General features: G+C 46.6%; 2 long non-coding RNA genes across 2 annotated transcripts in view; both read right to left on the reverse strand.

The window, feature by feature from the left end:
• Nucleotides 1–7,719: 7,719 nt before the first annotated feature.
• On the reverse strand, nucleotides 7,720–20,336 carry LOC109498453. The gene is made up of 4 exons (XR_002155302.3): nucleotides 19,568–20,336; nucleotides 17,009–18,828; nucleotides 9,597–9,752; nucleotides 7,720–8,358 (listed from the first exon to the last, which is right to left on the reverse strand). It is a non-coding gene; the product is annotated as an uncharacterized LOC109498453 (long non-coding RNA).
• A 4,127-nt stretch (nucleotides 20,337–24,463) lies between these two features.
• Nucleotides 24,464–27,984, reverse strand: part of LOC123384643 — a 91,517-nt gene continuing 87,996 nt past the window's right edge. Inside the window, exon 2 of the long non-coding RNA XR_006596058.1 lies at nucleotides 24,464–26,490. This is a non-coding gene — a long non-coding RNA (uncharacterized LOC123384643). The remainder of the gene's footprint in view (nucleotides 26,491–27,984) is intronic.

A 27,984-nucleotide genomic window follows, 5' to 3' on the forward strand; every position in this document is an offset into this window, starting at 1 on the left:
TTGGGCTTCTCTCTCTCTGCCCAACCCCCCTCAAAACAAATAAATGAGCATTAAAAGAAAAGAAAGAAAGTCTTCAAAGTCTTCAGGTAGGCAAAGATTTTATAAAAATCCCAGAAGAGAGCACAGACAGCAATCTCTATATCATCAGCAAGAAACGTTTTTCTAGATGTGTCTCCTGAGGAAAAGGGAAGCAAAAGCAAAATAAACTCCTAGGACTACATCAAAATAAAAATTTCTGCGCAGCAAAGGAAACAATCAATCAACAAGACTGAAAGGCAACCTACTGAATTGGAGAAGATATCTGCAAATAACATATCTGGTACAGGGTTAGCACCCAAAATATATAAAGAACTGATACAACTCAACAGCCAACGAAACAAATAATTAATTTAAAAATGGCCAGAAGACATCAACAGCCATTTTCCCAAAAAAAGACTTACAGATGGCCAATAGACACATGAAAAGATGATCGACATCACTTATCACCAGGGAAATGCAAATCAAAACAACGGTAAGATATCCCCCTCACATCTGTCAGAACGGCTAAAATTAAAAACACAAGAAACAACAGGTGTTGGTGAGGATGTGGAGAAAGGGGAACCCTCGTGCGCTGTTGGTGGGAATGCAAACTGGTGCAGCCACTGTGGAAACCAGTGTGGAGGTTCCTCAAAAAATTAAAAATAGAACTACCCTTTGATCTAGGAATCGTACTACTGGGTGTTTACCCAAAAAGTACAAGAGCACTAATTCAAAGGGAAACATGCACCCTGATGTTCATAGCAGCATTATTCACAATAGGCAAGATACGGAAGCAACCCGAATGTCCACTGATAGAGGAATGGATGAAGAAGATGTGGTATATATAGTGGAATATTCCTCAGCCATAAGAAAGAGTGAAATCTTGCCATTTGTAACAGCATGGATTGAGCTAGAGAGTACAATGCTAAGGAAAACAAATCAGTCAAAGAAAGACAAATACCATAGGATTTCACTACCATGTGGAATTTAAGAAACAAGATGAATGAACAAAGGAAAAAAAGAAAGAGAGAGACAAACCAAGAAACAGACGCTTAACTAAGGAGAACACACGGGTGGTTACCAGAGGGGAGCTAGGTGGGGGGAAGGGGGAAATAGGTGACGGGAATTCGAATTCATGGGAATTAGCATGAAGACAAAAAATAAAAGAAAATAGCAGAAGAAAAAAGGTAGGCAAAGATTTTACAGACAAGAAACAAACACACTAACCATAAAAGACAAGGTGTTGGCCTTTGTCTAAACTCATCAGGGGCGCCTGGGTGGTGCAGTCGGTTAAGCGTCCGACTTCAGCTCAGGTCACGATCTCGCGGTCCGTGAGTTCGAGCCCCGCGTCGGGCTCTGGGCTGATGGCTCGGAGCCTGGAGCCTGTTTCCCATTCTGTGTCTCCCTCGCTCTCTGCCCCTCCCCCATTCATGCTCGGTCTCTCTCTGTCCCCAAAATAAATAAACGTCGAAAAAAAAATAAAAAAATAAACCCTCATCAAATTATGCATATAGAAAACTGTGTATTTTGCTGTAGGCAAATTAGATCTTGGACAAAATTTCTGGAAAAGAGGAAACTAATACAACCACTGTTGCGTAGGGACTCACAAAGTTCTCCGTATTGTTGTAAAGGTTGTCGATGATTCATATTTCTTAGAAATCTCTTAAGGAGAAACTAAAAAAATTTTATCATTAGGTCACTCCTCACTGGAGCCCCACTGTGTCCTGTCCCAGCCCCTGGACCTGCCCTTTATCGCATGACTGCTTCCATACCTGGCTTCCCCAATAGGTGCCATCTTACGCACGGTTCATTTCTGTATCCCACGCATCTAGTACCAGGACCAATCACAGTCAGTGCTCAATATACGTTGAACAGATTGGTTATTAAGAAAAAGTATGCAAATAATTGAATCGTATAATCTGTATGACGATGAACTGACCTAGGCGACCAGTCTCCATCCTCCACTGGATGGATGATTACGGCTTAGAGAAGATACCATTTACATAAAAGGGGTAGAAAGGGAGGAAAGGGGAGAGAATATGAGCTTCAGTTAAAAAGAATTAGTTATTGGGGCGCCTGGGTGGCACAGTCGGTTAAGCGTCCAACTTCAGCCAGGTCACGATCTCACGGTCCGTGAGTTCGAGCCCCGCGTCGGGCTCTGGGCTGATGGCTCGGAGCCTGGAGCCTGCTTCCGATTCTGTGTCTCCCTCTCTCTCTGCCCCTCGTCCGTTCATGCTCAGTCTCTCTCTGTCCCAAAAATAAATAAAAACGTTGAAAAAAAAATAAAAATAAATAAATAAATAAAAAATAAAAAGAATTAGTTATTGAGACTTTGGTTTCCATATATTCGGGACCAGCATACGTGCTCAGCAGTGTAGGGCTTTGAAGACTGGGGAGGGTATAGAAACAGTGGCCTTTCTTCCTATTGAAATCTGTGCATCTCTGGTTATATGTGATCATCAAAAACCAAGAGACAGGGACCCCTGTGTGGCTCAGCCAGCTCATCGTCTGACTCTTGACTTCCACTCAGGTCATGATCTCGCAGTTCTCGAGTTCGAGCCCCATGTCAGATTCGGCGCTGACGTTGTGGAGCCTACTTGGGATTCTCTCTTTCTCCTTCTCTCTCTCTCTGCTCCTCCCTTGCTTGTTCTCTATATCTCTATCAAAATAAATAAAAATAAACTTAAAAAAATTGAAAGTAAAAAACCAAGGGGGCTGGGATGGCTCAGTTGGTTAAGCATCCGATTTCGGCTCAGGTCATGACCTCACTGCTCCTGGGTTCGAGCCCCGCCGTGTTGGGCTCTGTGCTAACAGCTCGGAGCCTGGAGCCCACTTTGAATTCTGTGTCTCTCTCCCTCTCTCTCCCCTCCCCCACCCATGCTCTGTCCCTCTCTCTCTCTTTCAAGAATAAATAAACATTAAAAAAAAAAAAAACAGGAGACTAACAGAACACAGGGATTATTTCCCTTTGCCGCATGGCTTGAAACCCCAGAGCTTTGTGATCTCCGCCCGCCAGTAAGTCAGGAACACTTACTGAAGGCCTGCTGTGTGGGGAGCACATGATTAGCTGCTGGAAATTGATTCATTTGCATATTTATCACAAATTGAGAGTACCATGCCCTTTTCTGTTAGTCAGACAAATTATTTAATTCATGGCCCCACAGACTACTGCTTCAAGCCCTGAATATGGGAAGTCAATTTGTATTTATTAAATAAATACTCTGGGTGGGAACAGCAATGAGAAGGAACAAGAAAATGTTCTGCTGAGATGACCTATCAGGTGAATTTCCATGAAACAGCTGGCGAAAATATAACACACGTCGTGGGATTTCTGAGCTGTTGGGCACACATCCATGCTTTCTCTCTTTAAAGAATGACAAAGGTTGGGGTGCCCGGGTGGTTCAGTAGGTTAAGCCTCCAACTCTTGGTTTCAGCTCAGGTCATGATCTCACGGTTTGTGAGTTCAAACCCCATGTCAGGCTCCACACTGAGAGTCTTGGGATTCTCTCTCTCTCTCTCTCTCTCTCTCTCCCTCTCTCTCTTTCTGCCGCTTCCCTGCTCTCTGTCTCTCTGTCTGTCTCTAAAAATAAATAAATAGATAGATGGATAGATAGATAGATAGATAAACATTTAAAAAATAAAAGAAAAGGGGCACCTGGGTGGCTCAGTCGGTTAAGCGGCCGAAGTCGGCTCAGGTCGTGATCTCGCAATCCGTGAGTTCGAGCCCCGCATCGGGCTCTGTGCTGACAGCTCAGAGCCTGGAGCCTGTTTCAGATTCTGTGTCTCCCTCTCTCTGACCCTCCCCCGTTCATGCTCTGTCTCTCTCTGTCTCAAAAATAAATAAACGTTAAAAAAATAAATAAATAAAAAATAATAAATAAATAAATAAATAAATAAATAATAAAAGAAAAAAGAATGACAAAGGCTACCATGGGCAATGGGTCATCCAACTGATCCAAGTCACACATCCAACTCACACAAGAAATTGTGTGAACATTTGTTGTACTACTGTGTACCAGGTATGCAGGATAACTTGTGTACAGTTGGTTAATTGCATATTTAAGCTAAAAATTCAGATTGTCTTATGAGATGAACATCCTGTCTTTACAGGAAATAAAACTGAGAGGCAGAGAGGTTTGAACACGTAATCTATCATTCTTCAGCCAGTAAGGAACAGCACAAGGATTTGAATGTGGGGCCGTTTTCCATTCGGTGATGATTCTCAGTTCACTGACTAAACAGTCATGGGGTTGAAAACTAGGGCCTCACATCTGGGGAGGCTGGAGGAGACTTTTGTTTTTCATTAGCAAGGGAAGAAACTGTAATAATGGCTGGTTTTGAACAGTGTTGGAAATGGGACCCAGGGAGGATTTGGGTGGGAAGGAGAGGAGGTCTAGGGCTCCAGACTGAAAATCGTGCTGGATGTTTTAAGCATTAGGAGACTGGAAATTCTTAAGCCAGAAAAATGATGCACCGACCCAGGCGAAGCGATCAGACTTAGTTGAGTCAGCACGACAGATTGGTCCGGTATATAACTGAGAGGAAATAAAACTATTTAAGCCATCAGCTAAGTGTTTCCCCCATAAGTTACAGGAGTCTAATTGGAAAAGATCACTGGTGTCATTGGTTTATGGTTCCTCCTATAGTTTCCTGATAATAGGAGTTTCCACTTTCTCTTTTCCTGGAACGAGGGATTTAATCTTTGATGGGAAAGATCCAGCGGACCTTTGACTTCCCATTTAAATAGCCCCCGATTGGCGACCTCTCATTGTCGGTGGAGGCAGAGCTGCCTTCACAATGGGGCATTTGAGTCCCTCTCAATGGGGAATTGGGCTTTCTCAGGTCGGGAGAGGATGAGTCAGATTGCACAGTGCTTAGCAGGCTGAGCACAGCATCACGGCCCAGCTGTCATCCCTCAAGAAGACTGGGGTTAGGTGCCAATATGTACCCGGAGAGCGAGTTCTCCATTAGCCAGATGGAACTTCAAGCTGTTGCCAGAACTTGCCGTCTTAAACCGACGCTGTGAAATGATACTCTGCTAGACAGAGAAATATGGATCATCAGCACAACCCTGGAGAGTTGAACAGACCAAGTTGATACCAATGTGACTCCGTTCTCCAGGGAACGGTGAACGTCCACGGGTGGCCTGCGAGGCCACGGCTAGCCGTCGTCGTCACATGCCTGCCCCCCTAGGTCCTGAGGGGCGAGCTGGAGTCCCAGCCCTAAGACCCTGGACGGCAGCCAGGTGGAAACTGCACATCTGGGACCTGGTGTGAGAGGCACGTTGACAGCGGTAGGGGACAGACGCAGCTTCCGTGGAGGAAATGGAGGGGTGCGTGCTGGCGGAATGGGCAGGAGGGCAGAGGGGTGGGGTCAGAGCGCAGGGAGGGAACAGCACATTTGTGAGGACCGCGCCTGCGAGGGCCAGTGGAGTGGGGCTCAGGGAGGGGAGGGGCTCCTGCCTTCTCGGAGCGCAGGGACCCCGGGGCTGCAGGGATGCTTCGTCCTCCCGCGGGGCCGGGAGGCAGAATCTCAGGTCCCTCCGACTCCCCCCATGCACATGGTGCTGAAGGGGCCTGAAGTGCCCCTCCAATGACAAATGCATCTTATGGTGATGGAGGCTGAGCTGTACCGCCCTTCTTGTTGCACCAGACCTCCCTCTCCTTCGTGTGCTGTGTCTCTTTCACACACACACACACGCACACACGCACACACGCACACGCACATGCACACACGCACGCACACACGCACGCACACACACACGCACGCACACACACGCACACACACACGCACACACACACTCACACGCACGCACACACACACGCACACACATAGCTACCTATTTTTATGAATCATTTAAAAATAAATTACAGATAAGATGTCCTCTACCCCTAATCTTGCAGTGTGAGTTTTCAACAACAAAGAAACATTTCTCAGAAATACGGCACAGGAAATTCAGGCCCCACTTCTGCTGTGTCATCAACAGACCTGGCTCAGGTTTTAGCAAGCGGAGAAACTAGGCTAGGTCCTTTGTAGAATGTGTCTTTTAAAAAAAAAATAAGTTTATTTATTTATTTTGAGGGAGAGAGAGAGAGCTCAAGCAGGGGAGGGGCAGATAGAAAGAGAGAGAGAGAGAGAGAGAGAGAGAGAGAGAATGCCAAGCAGGCTCCTCACTGTCAGTGCAGGGCCCGACATGGGGCTCGATCACGGGAGCCATGAGATCATGACCTGAGCGGAAACCAAGAGTCAGAAGCTTAACTGGCAGAGCCATCCAGGCGCCCCTGTAGAATGGGGCTTAATCTGCGTTTGTGGAATGTTTTCTTGCGATCACTCTGAGTATTCCTATTTGGGCAGGAGCACAGCTGTTGTGATGGGGACCTCTTCCCAGCGCAGACCGTCAGAGGCACATGCTGGCAATCGTTCCCCTTAGTCTGGACTTCTCTGGACCGTGAGCCTCAGACCCATGGCCCAGCCACCAGCCGGAGAGCCATCCCTCAGAGAGCGTTCTTGAAACCCCATTGGAAGTAGGATTCCTCTCCCCACTGCACAGATGTTATCTATGATGGTAACATATTTCATCGTTTTTTAACCCTCATCACCATCTGAAATTCTCCATTTGTTGCTCATGTGTTGGGGTCATGGCGTCTGGCTGCTGCATCCAGAGTGCCCGGCAAAGGGCATCGTTCCCAGCAGGTGCTCTGCACCTCAGCGCAGAACGAACCCCGGGACCACCCAGCCCGGGTGACCATGCACCCAGACTGTGTTCCCCTTCCTTCCTGCACCCCAAACCCTCTCAACACAGGTGTATCTTCGTTCTGAGACCATGCCATGAAATTTCACAGCCCCCCACCCCCCCGAGTTTGACCTGATTTGGCTGCCTGGGGCGATAATTTGTCATTTAACTGCGTGGCAAAGCCCCACTCAACTTTTCAAGTGACAGTGCAAATGTCACTTCCTCTGCGAAGTCATCCCTACCTCCACAAGAGAGAATCAATTTTCCTTATCTGTGATCCCAGAACAATTTATTCGTAATTGTGGACTTGGGTGGCACACAGCCCACTAACAGCTAGGTGCCTTCAGAGCTCCTGAAAGCCAAGGCTGTGTGATATCGCCAACCCCAGGCAAAACACAGGAGATGGTCATTTTTTCTTTTTTTTTTTTGTTGTTTTTGTTGTTGTTCTCGAATGACAGCTTCCACCCAGAAAATCAGCACGAAGCCCATCCAGGTTTTGTATGTTGTCACGGCAGCCACACCCATTACCTGCTTTCCTCATTTGATAGAACAAAAGGTCCGCCATCCCCCCGCCTTGCTCTGGGCTCCCAATAACGGCTCTACTGTTTGGGCACAAAACAGGAAATTCTGAATTTCTCACTCTGAGGCTTCAAATTCCAAAAATGGCCCCTAAGCAACACTCACGTTTGAGTGTTATTTATTTTGAGCTAATGCACTAATGGGCTCAATAGCATATTTATTTGGCTTTTGGCAGGGGACTGACTGCCTTGACCTCAAAGCAGAAGCACCAGGGGACATTCTGGAGGAAAGATGAGCTGTCTTAAAAATAATAAAGACAGAGAAACCTCAAGGAACACCATGGATTCAGCTTCTGGATAGACTCAGGAATATACCTATGCTCACGGTAGGTCACCCCATCTCTTCCAAAGATCAAAGCCCAATGAGAAGAAATCAGAGAGGATACAGACGAGGTTACAAATGAGAGTAAGTATTTATTGAGCACTTTTGTTCCTCTGTGAGTTGGCCTGAGATCCTCTCTGTCGATAGTGGAGAGGTAGTTCTAGGGTAAGCTCCGTGCACGCTCGTGGCTTGGGTGGCCTTTCCTGAACGCTGGTCTATAGACACTGCCACACGAGCCATGGCAAGGGTCATAGGCATGACCGAGAACAGGGTGTGCTTGTTGAATGACTTCATACAGAGATAAGATATAATTGACTCCAGTATGTGCAGAAAACCCCCAGATGTGCTCTTAACTTAAAGCAACCAGACTTTCCAAGGACACACGTTTGTTCTGTGGGCCCTTTTCATAACATGGTTTTTATGTAGGAGCCCCTCCCATGTAGACATGCATTTGAAACATATTTCCTTCTCATGCCTTATCATCGGGGTCTAATTTTACTAGTCCCCTTTCCCTACAAAATGGGTGAGGGAATTAAGAGGTCACAGACTTCCACCAAGAAAATAGGGAAGACATGGGATGTGAGGTACAACGGAGGAAATATGGTCACTCATATAGTAATCATTTGGTACGATGACAGGTGGTCACTAGACTTATCACTGGGATCATCTCATGATATATGGAAATATCAAATCTCTATGACGTACACCTGGAAGGAATAGGATATTGTATGTCAATTACACATCAATCAAGACCAACAAACAAATACAGACACTATTCATTTGAATCAAAAAAACCCTCACCTACTACACGGCTGCCCGCTCACCATTCTGGATCTGCCCCCCTCTCCTTCTGCGGAACTCTTTTCTAGAAGAGCCCACCTTCTGAATTGAAACCCACTGCATACATCCACCACCCTGTCTGATAGGCCACCACCTGGAGTCAATTGCTGGCTTTGAAACAGAAATGCAAAGTGTAAAAGAATGAATTTAAAACTGGCTCGTGGAAGAATGGTTGCCCATGGAAAAGTACCGGGTGCCATTTTTAATTGCGTAGAAAATTGTGTGAGCTGACAAATGCACACAGGGAGGGAAAGGTAACATCAGGTGGCGGCTCCAGAAAGGTTAGTTTGGGAGGTAAGCAGAGGTGGTAGTCGTGTATGCATACACATCAAGCTTCGCAATATCAAGAAACACTGAATGCTCCTACTGAGTCACTGGGAAACATGGCAGAGATTGATTCCAGGAATTTTATATCCATCTGTGATGGCCCTTCCATTGAACATATTCCTGTAGAATTAGGAAGAGGCTAGAAACTAAGGACCGTGTGCACGGCTATATGGGACTAGCGTGCACCCTCAGAGCTCAGACGTCACATCAACACAATGCGTGCACAAAAGCTGTCACCAGCCGGACCCCAAGACCTGACCTTTACAGCTCACCTGCTTGTAGCCACCGGCCTTTGTCCCACATTTTTCCCTCAGCTCTTCTCTCCAGCTCGTCTCCTTACTCAGGCAGGGACCCTAACATCCCATGACGGAGATGGAAACTATCCCTCAAGCAATAACAGCTCAAGGTTCCCACAGGGACAGACCGGCCAGACCAGTTTGGGCATCCCGCCCACCCCCCCACACACTCACGCCTGCGCAGTTGGACCACGGAGAGACAGGCCGGTCCCTTTACTTCATTGTGATTCTAAGTCTCCACCCCGGGAACAGGAGCCTCGTGTATATAACATCATACAGCGTATGCATAGGCGGGTCTCCTTAAGGCGCCTGTGTGACCTCAAGCTGCCTCCACCTGCGGTGGTGAGGCCTCCCTACCTAGGTGTTCCTCCTGACCCCGAATAAAAGAAGCCCAGCCCCCCTTGCCCAGGGAGTCAGCGCTTTGGAAGTCATTCCCCCTGATCTCATTTGCTGCACATACTTTCCTTTGTGCGACAACTCACCTGGTGTGTTTTTGCCATTCACCTCGGAGAGAACTCACGTTGGCTCGGTTACACAGCCGGAACCTCACGGAGAAGGGTGATCATCCCCTCCTCTGGGAGAAGGGGGCACAAGAGGGGCACAGGCATCTTGGACCCCGAACAGGTCCACGACCAGAACTGCAAGACAATATTCACAATGGCAACACGATCCCCCTTATGGAGAACATTCATGATAATAAGATAATACAAAAACTTCATTTTTTAAATTAAAAATTCCCTTGTTTCTCTATGCATTATTTATTTCTTTGCATCCTGAGCTGATTCTTTATTCCGTTGATAATTTCCACGCTGTCTCTGTCACTCACTGTCTTCCTATCTCCTTCCCCCTGTCTGGGGTGGAGAAGTGTCTACACTAATAAAAGCCCATGTGTAAGAATCTTTCAGAAATATGCCGATTTCTCCAGCTCTCATGTCATGAGTGGCACTTCTCATTTTGTGTAAGATCAAGATTATTTTTAACAAAACATTTGTTTTACATTGGCATTGTTGGTATTTGCTTGAGGTCGTATGTGAAAATAAGGGCCCCGTTTCTCTTTAGAGAAGTCAGGATTTATCTTCTGCATAGTGGAACTCCTCAGAACCAGCGCCCTGACCCATCTGGAGGTGTCTCCTTTCCCCCAAGTGTTTTATATTCAAAACAACTGAAGATTGAAAATGTCCTGCAGTATGGCACTGTGAACTTTCCAGACCTTTCTCGGTGAGATGATTACAAACCTCCTGTGGACACCTAAATGTAATGTGAGGTTTGGAATTGATCCAGACCTGGGAAAACATAGCAATGAAGGACATTTCTGCGACAACAGATAACTTTGATCATGGATTTTGAATTAGCTGGTGGTTTTGCATTGTTGTTAAATATCCTGATTTGGATAATTATACAGGGATTATGTAGGAGAATATTCTTGTTCTTAGGATAAACAGAATGAAATATTTAGAGGTAACGAGACATGTCATGTTCAGCTTCTCACCAAATGTGTCTGGAAGGATAAAAGATAATGAAAAATAAGAAGAAAAATAAAACTCAGTAAATACACACACACACACACACACACACACACAGAAAGAAGGTAAGAACAGTGTGCAAAAGGTGAATAATTGTTGGGTCTGTAAAGGTTGTGCAATGTTTGCAGTGGTCTTACAGCCCTTCTGTAAATTGAACTGATATTTAAGTAAAATCCGCAATTTACGAAAAAAAATATCATTTGAGAAGAAAGTCCTCACTTACTGACTGTGTTGATCATTAACATTTTTCCTTGTTTTCCTAGATTCGCGCTTTAAAAAAACCTGTATTTATAAATTAAATAAAATGTTACTAAAACTCCAGGGAGTTGTGGCTCTCGTAGTTTTTTTGTTTTCCTCCCTCAAAGGTTGCATTGGAAAATAATACCCCCCCTCCCTTCAGAAACAGCCCTGCTTTGCAGGAATCTCAATAAAAATATTTAGAAAATAGAGGGAAAATAGCACAATGTTTTGCCGAAGGACATTCTTCGGGTTTGGTCTTTGGCCTTCGCCCCTCTCTCCCTCTGTTGGCTTGAAAACTCATGCCTTTTGGTGTCCGGGTGATGCGGAATGGCAGAGGACAAAAGCAGGGTCTCTGAGCCTCTCGGGTCTGGACTCTGGAGGCCTTTCTCCGTTTGAAATATTCCAGAGACCCGCTCACCATCAGCGAAAACCACGCCGGTGCTGGCGGGAAACGCGGCACTCGAGGTGTGCTATCTGTGAAATGTCAACCTTGGGGTTCAGAAATGCAGAACCGGCCTGAGTGTTTCCACTGGCTGCGGGTGTGCAGAGGAGGGGTGAGGCCCTGTGGGAGGAACAGCGAGCGACTGGACTGCAATTGTGTCTCCTGGAATCAGAGGGCCTCTCCTTGCTGACCTGCCAGCCGGCTCCCTGGAATCCTCCCCCCCCCCCACTGTGTCGCTGAATAGATGGCAGGGGACCCCTCAGCCCGCGGGCCGGCTTAGCTTCAGGCTGGACATGAATTGATTGCGCGGATCTAGCCTGTTTGCTTCCGCAAAATAAGTCAGCAGCCTTGCGGGATGGGCCGCATGGTAACACCCCCTTTTGCGGGCCTGCCCGTCTCTTCCTGTCTGTTGCTGCTGGCTTTACCACTCCCCCCCTCCCCAGTCCTAAATAAGTTCTTACAAGCAGCAGAGACTGCAGGGAGAGCCATTCACGACCCTGGGGGGAGGAGCGAGCGCTTGAACACGGGGATCTAGTGTTTTCTTCCCTTTTCTTTCCCTCCTCTCCTCCCCCCTCCCCGCCCTTTTAAAGAAACCCACCTTCCCTGCTCAAATTCCAAATCGTTTCAAAGTGCAGCAAAGGCTTCTCCTCCCTGCGTGCCCTTCTCCTTTCAAAGGGAGACCATCTGAACAGAAAGCGCAAGTTTATTCAGGTGGCATGAATCAAACAAGCCCCCAAGTGACACAAAGCCGGGCTGCAGACAGCAGCCCCTGTGTGTCTCTCATTGCCTCCGTCCTAAGAAGCATAACAAAACCCCAGAAAAACAGGCGGCCAGTAATCTCCTCGCCTTCGCCAGAAGCAGGGTGATGGCAAAGCTGCCCTCTCATTATCGTCTCGGTCTCAAGGTTAGAATTAGACCCTTAGGGTAAGGAGCTGTCAATTAGAGATAACTCCGGCCAATGCCGGCTGAAAGCTGGAGTTATCTCCTAGCAACCCGCGCATTCAGGGCGCCCGTCCGTCCTAAGCGCTGCCGGCTGCTCAAGAGTCATCCCGAAGACAGTGAAATAACCTTTGCAGTCAGAGCAGACGCGTCGACAATTCTCCTCCCTCCGTCCTCCGTGGAGTCCGGGTGACATTTGGCTGCAAGTGGGTTTGAGTCTGGAAAGAAGGAAGGTTTCCTTGTGGTCCAGCGGCAGATGTTGCAAAGGGAGGATTTAAGAGGGGGAGCTGGCCCGACCGGCAGGAAATCTGAATGCAATCTGGAGGCTAGATACCCTCGGCTTCCAGATAGGAGTCTGTCATGTTTATGTATAAGCGGGCGGATTCTTCCCTCGCGTTGCCTGTTTTATGCTTAGGAGGAATTTGCCAGCACTGCAGTGGCTATGGTTACTGCGGGGACTCAGCCTTCCCTTTCTCCAGCATGGCAGGGCATATAGAAAGCCGACAAGCATAAATCCTATTAAGAAAAGCACATGGCTATGCACCATTGATGTAGGGAACATCACAGAATTTACTGCTAGAATATCTGCTCGGTGCAAAAAAAAAAAAAAAATCACATACATTCCTCAGCGTTGTCTCTTCATTAGATTTGGGGATCGTGTTGTTGATTTTTCTAATCTCAAGCAGAGTGAGGATGACAGAATGCTGGGTGATGACCAGGGGGTGGGGAAAAGCCAGCCTTTGATTCTCCATTGGTATCTACGATAACAAAGGGATACCCCAGAAATGTTGTAAAAATAGCAGAGGCAGAATACCCAGCCTGCTGCGGGGTATAAATTAGGCATTGCTCTTGGAATTAAAGATTTGGCTTCACAAAGCCCTTTTGTAGGATAACGGCCTCCTGGGTTCCTGGAGCGGACCCCAAGCACTGGCCTTTTGGTCGGAAAGCTCCTCAGGGCCCACCCCTTGGTCACTTCTGGGGGTCAGAACTGCTGTTGTGAAATAGGTCTCACTCCTGGTGCCATCTTCGCCGAGGCCCAGGGCCACGCCCACACGCGCCCTGCAATTTATCATCCAAATCATTGTCTTATTTTGTTTTTAATTTTTGGGGGGGGGCTTCAGTCATTCTCCGGTATTGGGGGGACAATGATCAGATAGCCGAGGAACAAACAAAACCCACGCCAAGGAGGCTGACCGATGGGTGTCCGGTGGGAGAACAAAACGCATTCTGGAGAAAGTCAATCTTAGAGCACAAGGGCGCAAATCGTTGTCACGTTGGCGGCTGTGGGTTTATGCAAGGAGAGATCGGTTCTTTATTAGGCAGCACGATAAATAAAAATGTTCCTTATATTCCTTCTCCAACCTGAACTGTTTTGCCGTGGATTTATCTTGACCCTCGTTGCCTGCAGATGAATCACTCATTAAGCTCAAATGCACGTGTGGTTGTGTTACCTCTGGTCGACACCACGGTACCCGGGAAAGATTTGGACGGGGGCGGGGGGGGCGGGAAGATGCTTGAGGAACTTTGAACAAATCTTTTGTGTGTGTGTATATGTGAATGGGACTTACATACGTGTCTGCTTTGGTCGACTCTAAAAATCAAGACGATGGCTTAAAAAAAACACCTAGCCAATATATCAAACACAGCGTGGAATACCCAACGCCTTAAAATCAAGTTATGTGTGATTTGCAGAAATGGACCCTTCCTCACGAGTGGGGAACGTGGATGCAGATTTAGAAATCGCTTCACGAGGCGGACGGACGCACCTTGGCTATTTTTCCCCGTGGTGATTCTACATCACAAATATTCAAATCTAAGCTGTTGTAAGTAAACACAGGCTTGGAGCATTTTTACAAATACTGCCGTTGTTGATGTTTTTAAATCTCGAGTTCTCTCTAGCACGGAGAATATCCCTGCATTTGTAACATGCTACTTGGCGCTGGCTTGAATACAGTGAAAGAAAAAAAAATTGACTCAAAAAAAAAAAATCAACAGCAATCAAAATTTACTTTGTTAAACAGCAGACCAGTAATCTCCCAGGACTGTGTGTCGGGCTGTCACTGCTGGTTCCCTAGGAGATGGTTGAAGTTAACCTCTTCACTGCTGTATGAATTGCATAAATTCTCCGAGCATCATCACCAGGCCCTCAGGCCCGCCTACGGCTCATTAATCTGTGGCCAAGAGCCTCAATTTCAAAGGGTTTTCGGTGTGTAAAGAGGGTCAAAGATCAGGCTTATATCTAGATGCAAATTTGATTCCTTCCGGGCTTTTGGGGTACCTCGCCTTACTAAGTTTCTATTATTTGATGCTGCAGATACAAGAACGCATCATTAATTAATGCTGGTCAGGATTTGATAGCTCTTTAGTACACAGACTTCTCGAAGAAACTGATGTCTCCTGACTTCCACGACATATAAGACCAGACTGTATTTCCAGAACGAGGTTTAAGGGCTACCATATTTCATTTATGTGCATATGTGTATTTAAAAAACAAAATGCCGCTTTGAAAACAATGTGAATTGCTTTCTGATTCTTTACACATGCACTATTTGATAGACATCTGATATAGATGCCATATGTGTATATATAATGATTTTAAAACAGTATTTCTTAATGTGCTCAGCCATAATTTTCGATAGATGTCCATCCAGGGTTAGCTGTTGGGGAAACGTAACGGCACGGCAGAGACCGAATCCTTCCTTGGCTCTGTGTTTGCAAAAGGACCCTGAATAAGTCATCCCCTCGAGAGCCCCAGTTTCTGCCTCTGAAGAAAGGGAGGTTCAAATGAAGTGAAATATTTGCAAGGGAACGATGGCGTTTAAACTCTTAAGCAGAGACGAGGCATCTCTATAATTTCTATTTCTATTTCTGTTTCTATACTTTCATGTCAGTTTTGCAAGACATTAAAAAAATATACCTCAGTATCATTCAGCATCGTTAATCTTCAAAAGCTGAAAAGCAGCATTTACAGGCGTATTTTTTATTACCCCTACGTTGCCCACCCGCAACCGGAAAAACATCCCTTACTGACCACGCTTAACTGAATTAAATTTTCTAAGTGTACAAATGTCCGTGTCTCGTACGTAGTTTGAGTTTCCTTGTCCAGGGAAGGTACCTAAGGTCATTCGTGAGGTGACACCTTTGGCAGGTGGCACTTCTCTTGCCAATTCGTGAGCACCAGTCTTTCTCCTTCTTACCGTCGTCCTTGCCTCGTTATAGCTATTCATGGCTATGTTGACCGATTTTCCTTACCACCATAGGATGTCCCTAATCTGAAAAGCTACTGCCGTGGCTAGAATCAGCCGTCGGAAACTGAAAGGCTCTGATGAATCCGGGCAATATAACAAAAGAAGATGTTTATCCCAAGAAAGCATCTACGACTAGACTCATACCTCTAACCTAGGGGCTTCATCCTAAATGCGTTTGGACTAAATTTTGGTCTCACTTTCGGATTCCGAATTTTCCAAAGAGCATGCTGCTCTGGAAATTTCTCTACTTGTCAAAGCCCATGCAGCCATGGAAAAATACAGTTGGAAGAATCAGGCCAGGTAGAAGAGAGTGTTCTGTATTGAGAAGCGCACAAAGACTCAATTATCAAGGCCTTCGCTGATTTTTATTCACCGTGTTATTCTTTTGCAGGTGTCTATTGGAAAAAGCCGCAGCTTGAAATATGCGTGTGTGTGCACGAATATGCACACGCGCACGTGTACGTGCACACACACATAGCAAGAGCCAACAGATTAACAGCAAACTAAGAGTAACAAAGCTTTCTTAAAAGTTGCACTCGGTTATCCAAATCCGATTTTGCCATATTTTCATAGTCCACAGAGCAGCATGTTTTAATTTATCTTTTCACCATGCCATCACACAATAAGCTCTACCTGGGCAGGCGGAAAGTGGGTACCATATTTACGCGCTAAGGCGTCGCCCCATCGTGTGACAGTGAGAAGGACACAGAAAGGCAACTGGACGGTCCTTTCGCTCCTACAATACCTAATCTGATGAACTAAAGTCATTAGAGAAAAGCCTCGCTGGTCATATATCACCCACGCTTTGAACTTAGCCATGCATTAGCTATTTCCGAGATTTATTCATGAAAACAATCCTGGGTCTGAATTTAGAATGGGTGAGGGGCTGCCGAGTGACCCCAGGAGCCTGCGGGACCCTGTGGCCCACTGCTAGGCAACAGCCCATCCCCAGCGCCTGCAACAGACAGACCACAAAAGGAATGACCTCATCTACAAATCAGCTATTTGATATGCAGATCGGACCGCGGGCCTCTTCAGTAACACAGCACTTCGCAGGCAGCAGGTGCAGGGAAGAAGTGAGTGCCTTGTCATCATTTCAAAAGCTGGGCTGCCTTCCTCTCTCCCTCTGGCCCTTCACAATTTCTGAAGCTCGATTATCTTCATTTTTTATTTAGACGGTCCATTTACACAATCAGGGTTCCTCCTCTGCTCTCGGTTCAGAGGCCGAACCTTAAGCCCAAGACACGAGGCCGGATTTAGAAGCCACACGAGCTATTGAGGGAGGATAACATCATCCCACCTCTTCTGAATACGTAGTAGAACGACACAAAAATACCGGCGAGTCTGGCCACAGGGCCGTTCTGTCCGCCGTCCAGTACCTTGCGTTGCCGATGACATACATCTCGAAGATAATGATGGCTGCCTACGGCAGAAATGGAGGTGGCTTCTCCATGTGTGCTGGAAGCAACAACGTAAGTTAAGAGTGATGTGAAAATATTCACCTCGATCCTTTATCAACAGCTTTCTTTTGTGGTCGCAATGGCATTCAGCGCAGCGGCTGTGGAGGCCTCCGGTCAGAATGACGGCTTGCTGGGTCATAGGATGAAGGTGTTTTTTAGCCAAGAAGGAAAACAAACAAACAAACAAACAAACAAACAATTCATTACACCCCACCCCCACTCCCCAGCCTTCACACCAGCGGTGAGGTCTTGTGTGTGCTTCATACGGCTATAAAGTGCAATGTAATATAATTTATATTGTCTGTGGTTGCAGGTTATATCCTGAAAGTCATAAACTATTACGGTTTTATGGCTCTGCTGCAGCTATTAACTAAATGAAAGAGTTATTCATTTGAAATCTGGAATCTGTACAATGCCCGGGCTTAAGTTCATCAAGATCCACGGGTGTAAAATATATAAAAATATGAGAGAGAAAGGATTACACACAGTGGGGGTGGGGGAAGGGGGGGGTATCATCTTGTTGAATTTCTGCTCTGCATTTATGTTCACATGTCTGGAGGGTCTCATGTTCTAGTCTTGGACTTGAATCCCAACAGCTGGTTTGGATTGGGTTGTGTCTATGTTTTATGTGTATCAAATACGAAGATTGTGTGCATATTCCCACACACACAGGACACGTGTGTGTGTGTGTGTGTGTGTGTGTGTGTGTGCACATGCACGTGAGTGTGTGTGTGTTTAGGTACAGATACAGAGGAACACGGGGGTGCTGAGTAAAATGAACATTTGGCTTTGGCGTAAAAACGTGCCTTGTTTTGCCACAAATCAACTCTTTTCTTTCCAATTGCTTATATACGTATCTCTTTTCAGGGCCTGTGAGTTCACTTTTTAACATTAGCCCTGAAGAAGTCACCAACACGTGCTGCTCCTGCTGACTGGGGGTTGGGACACACAGGCAGCCCCTGCCAGGCACACTGCTGGTCCGAGATATTTTAATCTCCTCCTTAGCATTGGAGGGATCCCTGCATATGAAGAATCATAGATTGCTGCCCCTGAAAAGCACAGTGTGGGGTCTTACCTTAGCAAACACGCAAACAAAAAGGTGGAGGCTTGGAAGGAGTGGTGAATGAAGATTAAAATCCTGGGGATACGCCTTTTGTCCATCAACCCAAGAAATAGAGAAAGGATTGCTGGGGCCCCCACTCAAATTGAGGGCATGCGAGAGTCTGTTTTCAGAGGCTGATTATCACCCTTTGTCACCAGCTGAAGCCTCCTGCCCACGCCTCCACCTGGAAGCCCCAGTGTGGCTAGATTTGGAGGCCTCTAAGAAAGGAATTAAGGTTTAATAGGGTTCTCATCATAGTAGACGGTATTTCAAATGCCACAAAGCCACTTAAAAACAATACTAATAATGAATATCTGTGGCTAAGTACTATGTTTACATTGCCTTCGGAGGCATGTTTTTGGGGTCCCGGTAGTATGAAAGGAGGGTAGGGTCTTGGATCTCAAAGAGGTGCCCTATGGCATGAATTAAAGAAAAATAACTAAGCATAGCTGGGGAAGGAAAGAGCCGAGTAACACTGAGCGGACAACAGGCACTCTGCTGGCGTCTTATTTAACCTCCCTCAAGGTAACTCTCAGAAAGAAGCACGCATCCCCCCGCTACCCAGGTGAAGAAAGTTGAGGGTCAACTTATCCGAAGTCACCGAAGAGATTGGCAGATTCACACCCACGATGCCCTGTTCCAGGGCTCCCCTAATTGTCTGCTCCAGGCTCCAGGTGTGCAGGTGAGAAACGAGGTCTCCCGACTTGACTCTTCAGCCCCCCTTGGCCCCACGTAGATGACGAGGAGGCGGCAGAACATTCTGCGTGAGAAGAAAATGAGCGAACGTAGATTGAGGTCGGAAAAAACACTGACCATGTGGAGGGTATCGGCCAAATTAATTTGGAATCCTATAAGTTTGAACCATGAAAAAGAACGCAGAGAGCAGTAAGCCACAGATTGCGAAGGACACAATTGAGGACAGAGTTTATTCTTCCGATGCTGGTGAGTCATTAGGATCTCTGCAAAATACAGCTACTTGGAAGGAGCACATTTAGAACTCGCACTAGTGGGGGGGGGGCACCTGGGTGGCTCAGTCGGTTAAGCGTCCGACTTCGGCTCAGGTCAGGATCTCGCGGTCTGTGAGATCAAGCCCTGCGTCGGGCTCTGTGCTGATGGCTCGGAGCCTGGAGCCTGCCTGGGATTCTGTGTCTCCCTCTCTCTCCCTGCCCCTCCCCCATTCATGCTCTGTCTCTCTCAAAAATAAATAATTTTTTTAAAAAATAAATAAATAAATAAAGAACTTGCACTATGGGGGCACTTGGGTGGCTCAGTAGGTTAAGCGCCTGACTTTGGTTCTGGTCATGATCTCACGGTTCGTGAATTCAGGCCCTGCATGGACTCACAGCTGTCGGCACAGAGCTCACTTTGGATCCTCTGTCCCCCTCTCTTTTTGCCTCTCCCCTGCTTGTCCTCTCTCTCCCTCTCTCTCTCTCTCTCTTTCTCTCTCTCTCATACTTTCTCAAAATAAATAAATAAAAACTTTAAAAAAAAGAACTTACACTATTAACAAAACTTTGCCTTTCTCCAGGAGACAGGCCCCAAGCAGAGATGACAGAGTATGTCAAATATTGTCTCACTTGTCTTTACTTTTGGTGTGTTTCTGGTTTGATTCGATCCCGAGTGAGGTACCACCTCGCACCCCATGTGTCTCTCTCCTCCGTAGCGTTGGGCTTCTCTGAAAGCCCCATGAAAACGTAAGGTGGCCATTCGTTCAGGGGCGATCGTAGCTCCTCAAGGCAGAGGCCGTGACTCTTCTCTGTAAACTGCAGACCTACCATGGTGCGCACCCTGTCACACAGTAGGTGCTTGGTAGGGATCTGTTCATCAGGGATTTTTAAGGGAACCGGAGCAGGCACAGAGACAAATGTCCTCCGGTGCTGGAAGGGTGTGTTCAAATCGGAAATCTCAGGTCGGTGCCCTGGGGAAAAAGAGTGGCGGTGCGGAAATGAAGGACCGGTGCTCCCCGCAGAGTGAGATTCGTGTTAACCGGGGACAACAGACGGCCAAAGAATGGCTGAAAGTCAGTTCTGATCCGGATGCCCGTGCCCGTTTCATACAAAAAGATATATACATGCTTCACCTGAAGTAGGTCCTTGAGCCCAGGACCAAAGCATTTGGGAGGATTATATTTATTTGAAAGGTATCATTGTTCTGGTTAAAACAAGTAAAAGGAGGGTCACCTGGGTGGCTCAGTCATTTGACTTCGGCTCAGGTCATGATCTCGCAGTTTGTGGGTTCGAGCCCCGCGTCGGGCTCTGTGCTGACAGCTCAGAGCCTGGAGCCTGCTTCGGATTCTGTGTCCCCCCCCCCCCCCCCCCGCCTCTCCCCTGCTCATGCTCTGTCTCTCTCTGTCTCAGAAATAAATAAAAACATTAAATTTTTTTTAATTTAAAAAAATTAAAAATTAAAAATTAAAAAAAAAAAACAAGTGAAAGGAATGTAAGCTCCCGTGTGCAGGCACAACAGCAGAGGAGGTAAAAAGAAAACCGGATGCCGCGGACTGCACGAGAAGGTGTGGCCGCGATTCCTCATCCCAGAGCGTCTCCACCGCCTTCTTGCAGAACGGGACAAGGCAGGCTGTTTGCACACACGTACGCTGTGTTCCACGTTCCATGTTCACTCATCCCTGCTGGACTACTGGTGACATTCAGGCCAAAACTAACGCAGGAGTGCCTCCCGGGTGCCAACAGGCAGGAAGTGTGCGGATTGGCCAACCGGGGCGCAGCGACGGGTCTCAACTTCAGAGTTAAGCCAGCCAGCCGCACAGGGAAGTGTCTTATCGCTGGGTCTTGCCAAAATATCTACATGTTCACCGCAAGCACTACTGATCCACATGCTACATTTCTCTTCTCTCGTGTATCCAGGACAACGAGAGAAATCTTTCTATACTTTTGCGAAGCTGAAATTATTTATTCAAATGTTTTCAAAGTTGGCACCATTGCAAAGCACATTTTTTTTTTTTTGCCAGCCATTTTCTCTCATTTTTTTCCCTAAGCCCATGTGTATTTTAAGCAAAATCTCATCCATATGGTCCTCATTTCTGGTCTCGTAATGCATCTATATGTTGTCCTGTTTGTTATTCGAGATCTTTTTCTTTAGGTTTCTCTTAAGGTTTGTACGCTTATTTTTTTGTTTGTTTGTTTCTTTCCTCCAGAGAAAAGGCTTCCTTAGGCGTTATAGAAAATAGTTATATATTAGCGGTTCTGAACATCTCTTTTTCCGCACCTTAAGTAGGGACAGCGTTCATGGTGGCTTCATGATGCTAAGCCAGGAACTGGCTGCTTGATGTTCTGTATCTCATTCCCTCTTCCCACGGACCCTGTAAAGAAGTTACCGCCCCCATTTTGCAAGTGGACCCACAGAAAAGAGAGCATCCTGAGGGGTAAGATACTTCACGTAAAGTCTCACGATTTATAGCACAGTGGCTTGCAAAGCCCACACTCGTCTCCATTATACTCCACTGCCTGGTACCATATCTAATTTGGGTGTAAGGCAAGCATTATATGAATGTATGTTTATTCATGGTGCAAATAAAATGTGCCACAGTCTCCCTTTGGGAGGATTCCATGGAAGATCTTTGCTCCTCTCTGGAGAGTTCTATATTTTGATACCCTTGTTGGAAAGTCAGCTCCAATATGTCCGTTCTTTTCTCAACCACCCATCGTTGGATACCTGGGTCAACGGATCGCTGGAGTCCTGGAGACCCTACGGAACTGTAGGAAGCTGGACATACAAATTAGATCCTTCTCTTTGTTGTAATTTTTGCTATGTATTAAAAAAACACTAAATTAAGAGCGTGGGTGCTCTTAAAGAGATGCTAACGTAAGTGGTCACTACGGCAATCGCAATAATGCGAGGGCGAGTTTATCCCATGCTCAGGACACAGGAGGCTCTGTGTCTTCACGTCTCACTGTCCTTACCTGCTGCACTGGCCTAATGATAGGTGTTAGTGGTTCTGGTCGCCAACTCCAACGTGCGTGTGTGGGAAGGGTATCCCTACCACCAATCAATTCTTGGACATGAGCTGGACACCAGGTGTCCTGTAATTCCACCCAATTCTGACGCTGTGCGCCTAGAGACAGCCTGAAATCCTGCAAGTTGGGTCTCAGTCCTATGACACAGCACCCCCCCCCAGCCGCCCCCACCCCGACCTTCCTAGATGCTGGCTGCCGGTCCAGGTTGGCACCTGTGTTTGTGACCTACCAGCTACAGATGGGAGGTTCCAACAACCCCCAGCTTGGGTTTGATTCATTTGCTACAGGAGCTTACAGAATTCAGAGAAACACTTGACTTACTAGATCAACTAGTGCACGATACAAGGATAGTACTGAGGAACAATCAGATTGAAGAGACGCTTGGGGACAGAGGAAGGGGAAAGGGCAAGGAAATCACACGTCCTGTCCGGGTGCGCTGCTGTCTCAACCCCCCACGTGTTGCCCAACGCAAGAGTTCTTTGAACCCCACCCTCTTGGGTCCCTCTACGGAGGCCTCATTACATAGACACGATCGATTCAACCTTTGAGCGATGACCGTGGATATTCATTCTCCCCCACGTAAGTCTGCCCAAAAGCGAGGGCTGGCGTGGGGAGGAGTGGGACTGAAAGTCTCAACCTTCTACTCGCAAGGTTGGTTCTCCTGCAGCCAGGGCTCCAAAAGCCACCCCGAGAACAGAACAAAAGTCTTTATCTCTCTCATCACGTAGAAAATTCCAAAGGTTTTAGGAGCTCTGTGTCAGAACAAGAGCAAATACATATTCTTATTGTGAATCACAGTATCTCAGGTCCCTTATTTTCCTTGCAAAGAGGTGTTACGAAATCAACACGGGTGACACGGACACCAAATGCTTTCAGTGGCTGACGGCACGATGCGCGTGTGAATGGTGCGGTGGATGCCACCTCGGGGTTCCTACCAACCCTTGGGCTGGGGGTTCTATGAAGAAGCCTCCCTGGAAAATCATCCTGGAATTCTAAAGTGTTTGCCTTTCTTTTTTTTTTTTTTAATTTTTTTTCAGCGTTTTTATTTATTTTTGGGACAGAGAGAGACAGAGCATGAACGGGGGAGGGGCAGAGAGAGAGGGAGACACAGAATCGGAAACAGGCTCCAGGCTCCGAGCCATCAGCCCAGAGCCTGACGCGGGGCTCGAACTCACGGACCGCGAGATCGTGACCTGGCTGAAGTCGGACGCTTAACCGACTGCGCCACCCAGGCGCCCCTAGTGTTTGCCTTTCTAAAGGCAGGAATAGACCAGAGAATGTGAGGCTTCCGCGGTGAAGAAAGCATTCATGCTCCTAGGCCAGTGAAGAGCTGAGTTCTGCCTCAAAACCAGGTCTATCTCGGTTCCAAATCCTAGCATGCGGCTGCCGTTGTCGGCGGGAAAGCGGGCAACGCGTGAACTGCCTCCGTTGCTGCTTCTGCCGAGGCTTCCCGTGACATACTTGTTGTATTTCAAACATGAACATGTGTAGGTTGGTTTACATAGGAGTGACATTCAATAAAAGAAATACATTCCTTGATCTTTGATTTGCTTAACAAGCAGCTTTCAACTTTCAGTTTCATTAATTGCTCTGAAAACCTACAATTTAGGTAAAACTAATTACATTCGATTTTACCCATTTGGTGAGCTCTCTTTTAATATAGGTGGGATTGAAAACAATCACTCTCGTCTATACGTGTCATATATGATATGACAATAGGAAATACCAGGAGACATCTATCCACTCCTTCAAAATTAGATCTAACTTGATTTCTAATGAAGGGTTTGCTCTTGCAAGAAATTGTCTTGACAAGTCTTTTCTTCTAGGAATCAATTTTTTTTTCTCTTGTTTCTCTTTAAAACCAATCCTTCTGATACCTTTTATAGCTTCTACAAGGAACGGCCAATGTTAATTATACCGTGGATGCATACTATGGAATTCACACTTTGGTCAGGACAGACACGGTAATTGTCACACCAAGAGGTGGGTGGCAAGACTCTGCAGAGAAGTTCATGGGGGGTAGAGAGTCTGGTTCAAAACAAGAAGCTGTTGTGAGCTCTTCCATCAGAACTGAGATTTTGAAGACACTGACAAACACAGTTCTGAACACCCTAATTGCTATTGAAAGTGTGAGTCAGAACTCAGAAATTCAAGAGTGTTGGCCAAGACCTAAGATATAAAGAAGAAACCGGAAATCAAAATGGAGAAAAGGAGGAGATCAGCCACAAGGGGCCCCATATGTTTTACACCCAAGGCTCACCGAGCAGGTCAGGCTTTGCTGGGCTAGCCAGATCAGAACGATTCTATCCACGTGGCATCATACTCCCTAAAGGTCCATCACACGATAACACAATACCTGACATAAATGCAAGATGTCTCCCCGTGCCACGCCTATTTGGTAGGAAAACAAAATCGCGTTGATGGGGAGCAAAAGGCTTAGATTTACAAATCATACTCAAAATATGAGAACCCAGCCTTACTCAAAGCCACTCTGCAGGACGTCTCAAGGAATATGACATATCCCAAAAGGAAACGAACGGCCTTGACTGTCCTTATCCTCAACCTCATCACACCTTCCTTCCAGTTCTTTCTGCAGATGTGGCATAGGATTTGGGCAAGTTGGTTCGCCTCTCCCAAATTCATTCCTTCCTTATTTAAATAGCGATAAACATCTTCTCGCATGCAAGGCGGTTAGAAAGTAGTTAACAATAATAAGGTTATCGTTATCGTGAAGGGCCTCGCAGACAGCAGATGCATACGTGTCGATGGATTCTTTTTCTCCCCCTTTCCCACCGTCCCCTTCTATTCCAGAAGGTAGCTTCGTTGGGCTGAGCCCCGGGTGTTGTATGTAAGCGATGAATCACGGAATCTACCCCCCCAAACCCAGAGCACACTGTATACACTGTCAGTTAGCTAACTTGACAATAAATTATACTTAAAAAAAAAAAGAATCCATGAGAAAATGGCAGAGAAGGGCATTCGTTATTCTGTGGTGTCTTCCTCCGCTTCCAGACAGAGACCTTTGTAACGCAGCTCTCGTACTGCTCTGTGTCTGTTCCAAGAGGAGCGCCTCCGGCCCCTCCTAGCCCCTTCAGACTACAGACCAATACATCCAAGTAGGCCAGCAACCGTCCAGTGCACTTGCCTTCCACCTCCGAGCCCTGAGCAGAGATAGCAGCTAAATCACACTGCATATGTACTCAAGGTGACCGAATCCCATGGTTGCAGACAATAGGTTTTGTCTCAATTTGAGGATAGTGGTGCCTTCACTCCTTCCTCCCTTCCTTCCAATAACACGACGAGGCCCCGTGTGGCCTGGAATCTCTGCATCGGAGGCCAGTAGCAGCTGCCGCTGCAGATCAATGTGCCTGTGGGCTGCCCTGCGCCGGGAATGGGACCCGACGAGCAGAGAAAGCTTGTCACCTTTGATTACTCGCCTTCTCCCGGTGCTAAAGAAACAAGATGTGAAGAATGGCCTCTCAAGAACATTTGATCCAGCCTGCAAAATCCCTGCAACTTTAACCCTTCCCTGCTGGAGATCCATGTATGGTCCTCAGAGGCGTTTTCAATGGAATGTCATTTCCAATCAATGGCCTACACGCAGACACGCCAACATGGCAGACTGCGCCGGGAAACCATCCCGTATTGAGAACAGAGAACAGGCGGAACGTACCCTGCGTCGTTTCCCTTCGGCGACATGTTGTGGTTAGGACGGCACTGGACTGAGCCACGGGCAATCTGGCTTCTGGTTTGTCTTCAGCGAGCCACGTGCGCCAGGCTGCCCCCACCCATCCAAGGAAGAAGCCAGAGGGGTTGGCATCTGGGGGCCCTTCCAGGCCTGAAATCCCCAACATCGTGCAGCAGCCAAGGTCCAGGGCTGGAGACGTGCAGGCATGGTTTACAGTCAGCTCCATGACTGACCTGCGAGTCACCAGACCTTTCTTTGAGTTTGTTAACAAACACGGGGATCCTAAGCGTGCCTAATACGTAGAGTTATTTTGAGGGTTTTAATACGGTAAGTAAGTCAAAGTATTTAGCTCAGTGGTTGTCCTATAGAAGGAACTTAATAAATTAAAAACCATATTCATGATTGCTTAGAGGATCTGTGTAACTGCTGATCACTGTTGATGAATCTACAAACCAGATGGCTTTAAAGTTGAGGGTTCGGTAAAGACAATGAACTCGTCGGGAAAGATGTGAGGGTTTCCGTTTCTGCAAATGCCCCTGCATTACTCCGCCACAGAAGGTACCAGAAAAAAACAAACAAATGGACCAACAAAGAAGCACAGAGCACGTAGAACGTTGCTCCCTGAATGACATCCGAGGTCTGGCCGCTCAAGGGCCCGGCTGCTCTCCTGAGCGCGTGCTGGCTCCTCTGTGCCTTCTCATTGCTAGCGGCTCTGCTCACACCGTGTAAGCAACTCGTAGAAACCCCATTGACAGTCAACCTGCATAGAAAAGCCAAAGGAAAGAGTCAATGCAATTAACCCAGAGTGAAGTCCTGCTTCGAAAAAATTCTCCCACTCTATTCTTGGATTTATAGTACAAGGTTTTCACTGTAATGGCTCTTGTAAATTAATTGCAGACACAATTGTGTACGGGCATCCTCAGAATAAGTGGCAAGCAGTTAATTGCACCCCGAATTAGCCAATTCTGCCCATAATTAACCATTTGAAGACAATTAATTGCATGCATAATATTTGCACCTGCAACTAATTGGAGGCCCTTATATTGTTCCTGGAAGAAAGAAGGAAAGAAAGAACAACACCAACAACAAAAGAGCCAGGGACTACTCTTTAAATGTCGTCTTGCACAGTCCACGGTCTGGGAGCTGGGAGGAGAGCGGAGCTGAGGGGCGACTGGACCAAGCTACAGCTGCCCCGGTGGCAAAGCGACCTTAAACCCTCGGGAGCAGCAAGGTCGGGGGGACATTATTTCTCGCTCGCACTCCCCTTATCACTACTGTCAACTGACTGTACTTAAACTTAATTTCTTCAGCTATCTAATCATAAAATTGGAGGCTATTTAACGTGTGGAACAATTGAGACCAATTTACCTTTTGCAATAGCGCTGTCGTTTTAAAAGAAAGGCTAAGGTCTCTCATTTTTGCTATCGTTTTATCCACGGGCAGCTCACTGCTTGCCACGGTCAAGAGCAAACGCTCTCCCAGGCCTGTGGGCCATGAGAAGAATAATCACATATGTATCATCATTCCAGAGGGGTTATGTTTGTCTGGATTAGCGCCCCCTGTCACGCTCAAAACAAAACATGGCTTATTAGTAATAATGACAGTGGTAGTAACACCAAAAACGACAATCTCTACAATCCCCGTATAGTAAATTCTTTCCCCCAGTGCTGTCCGCAACCTCGCGTAAGTTGTCAGAGCAATTCAAAGAAGGTATTTTATGCCCATTCTGTAGATGAGAAAATTGTGTAGAGAAACTGTCTACTTTAGCTAATGTCGCACAGGTAATAAGTCATTGGAAATATAATTTAAACTGGGGTAATCTAATCCATGTAAAGTGCTTGGTAGAGTGAATACTCCCTCAGTGAGTGATACAGTGAGTACTCAGTTAAGATTAGCCAAAGCACTCATATCCCCATTAAATTCTAAGTTTATTCTCTTAAACGGCCACATTGAGGATGGCGTTGTAATACTTAGGGATAAATATTAAGCACTCATCGTATGCCAGTTACTAGGTGCTTCACGCGAACTAAATCAATTTGAATTCCACAAGAGCATGAGACGATATCATCATTACCCCCATTTTGCAGACGATAAAACTGAGGTGGAGAAATGTTAACTAACTAGCTTAAGAATGTAAAACCATCAAGGGGATGAGATGGAAGATTCCAACACTCGAATTCTGGCTCTAAAACGTGTGTCCTTAACTGTCATCCTATATTACGTCTTTCAACCTGAACAGATGGGTCGGTCTGTA

This window comes from Felis catus, chromosome A3 (genome assembly GCF_018350175.1).
Source record: "Felis catus isolate Fca126 chromosome A3, F.catus_Fca126_mat1.0, whole genome shotgun sequence".
In the NCBI taxonomy this organism is placed as follows: Eukaryota; Metazoa; Chordata; class Mammalia; order Carnivora; family Felidae; genus Felis; species Felis catus.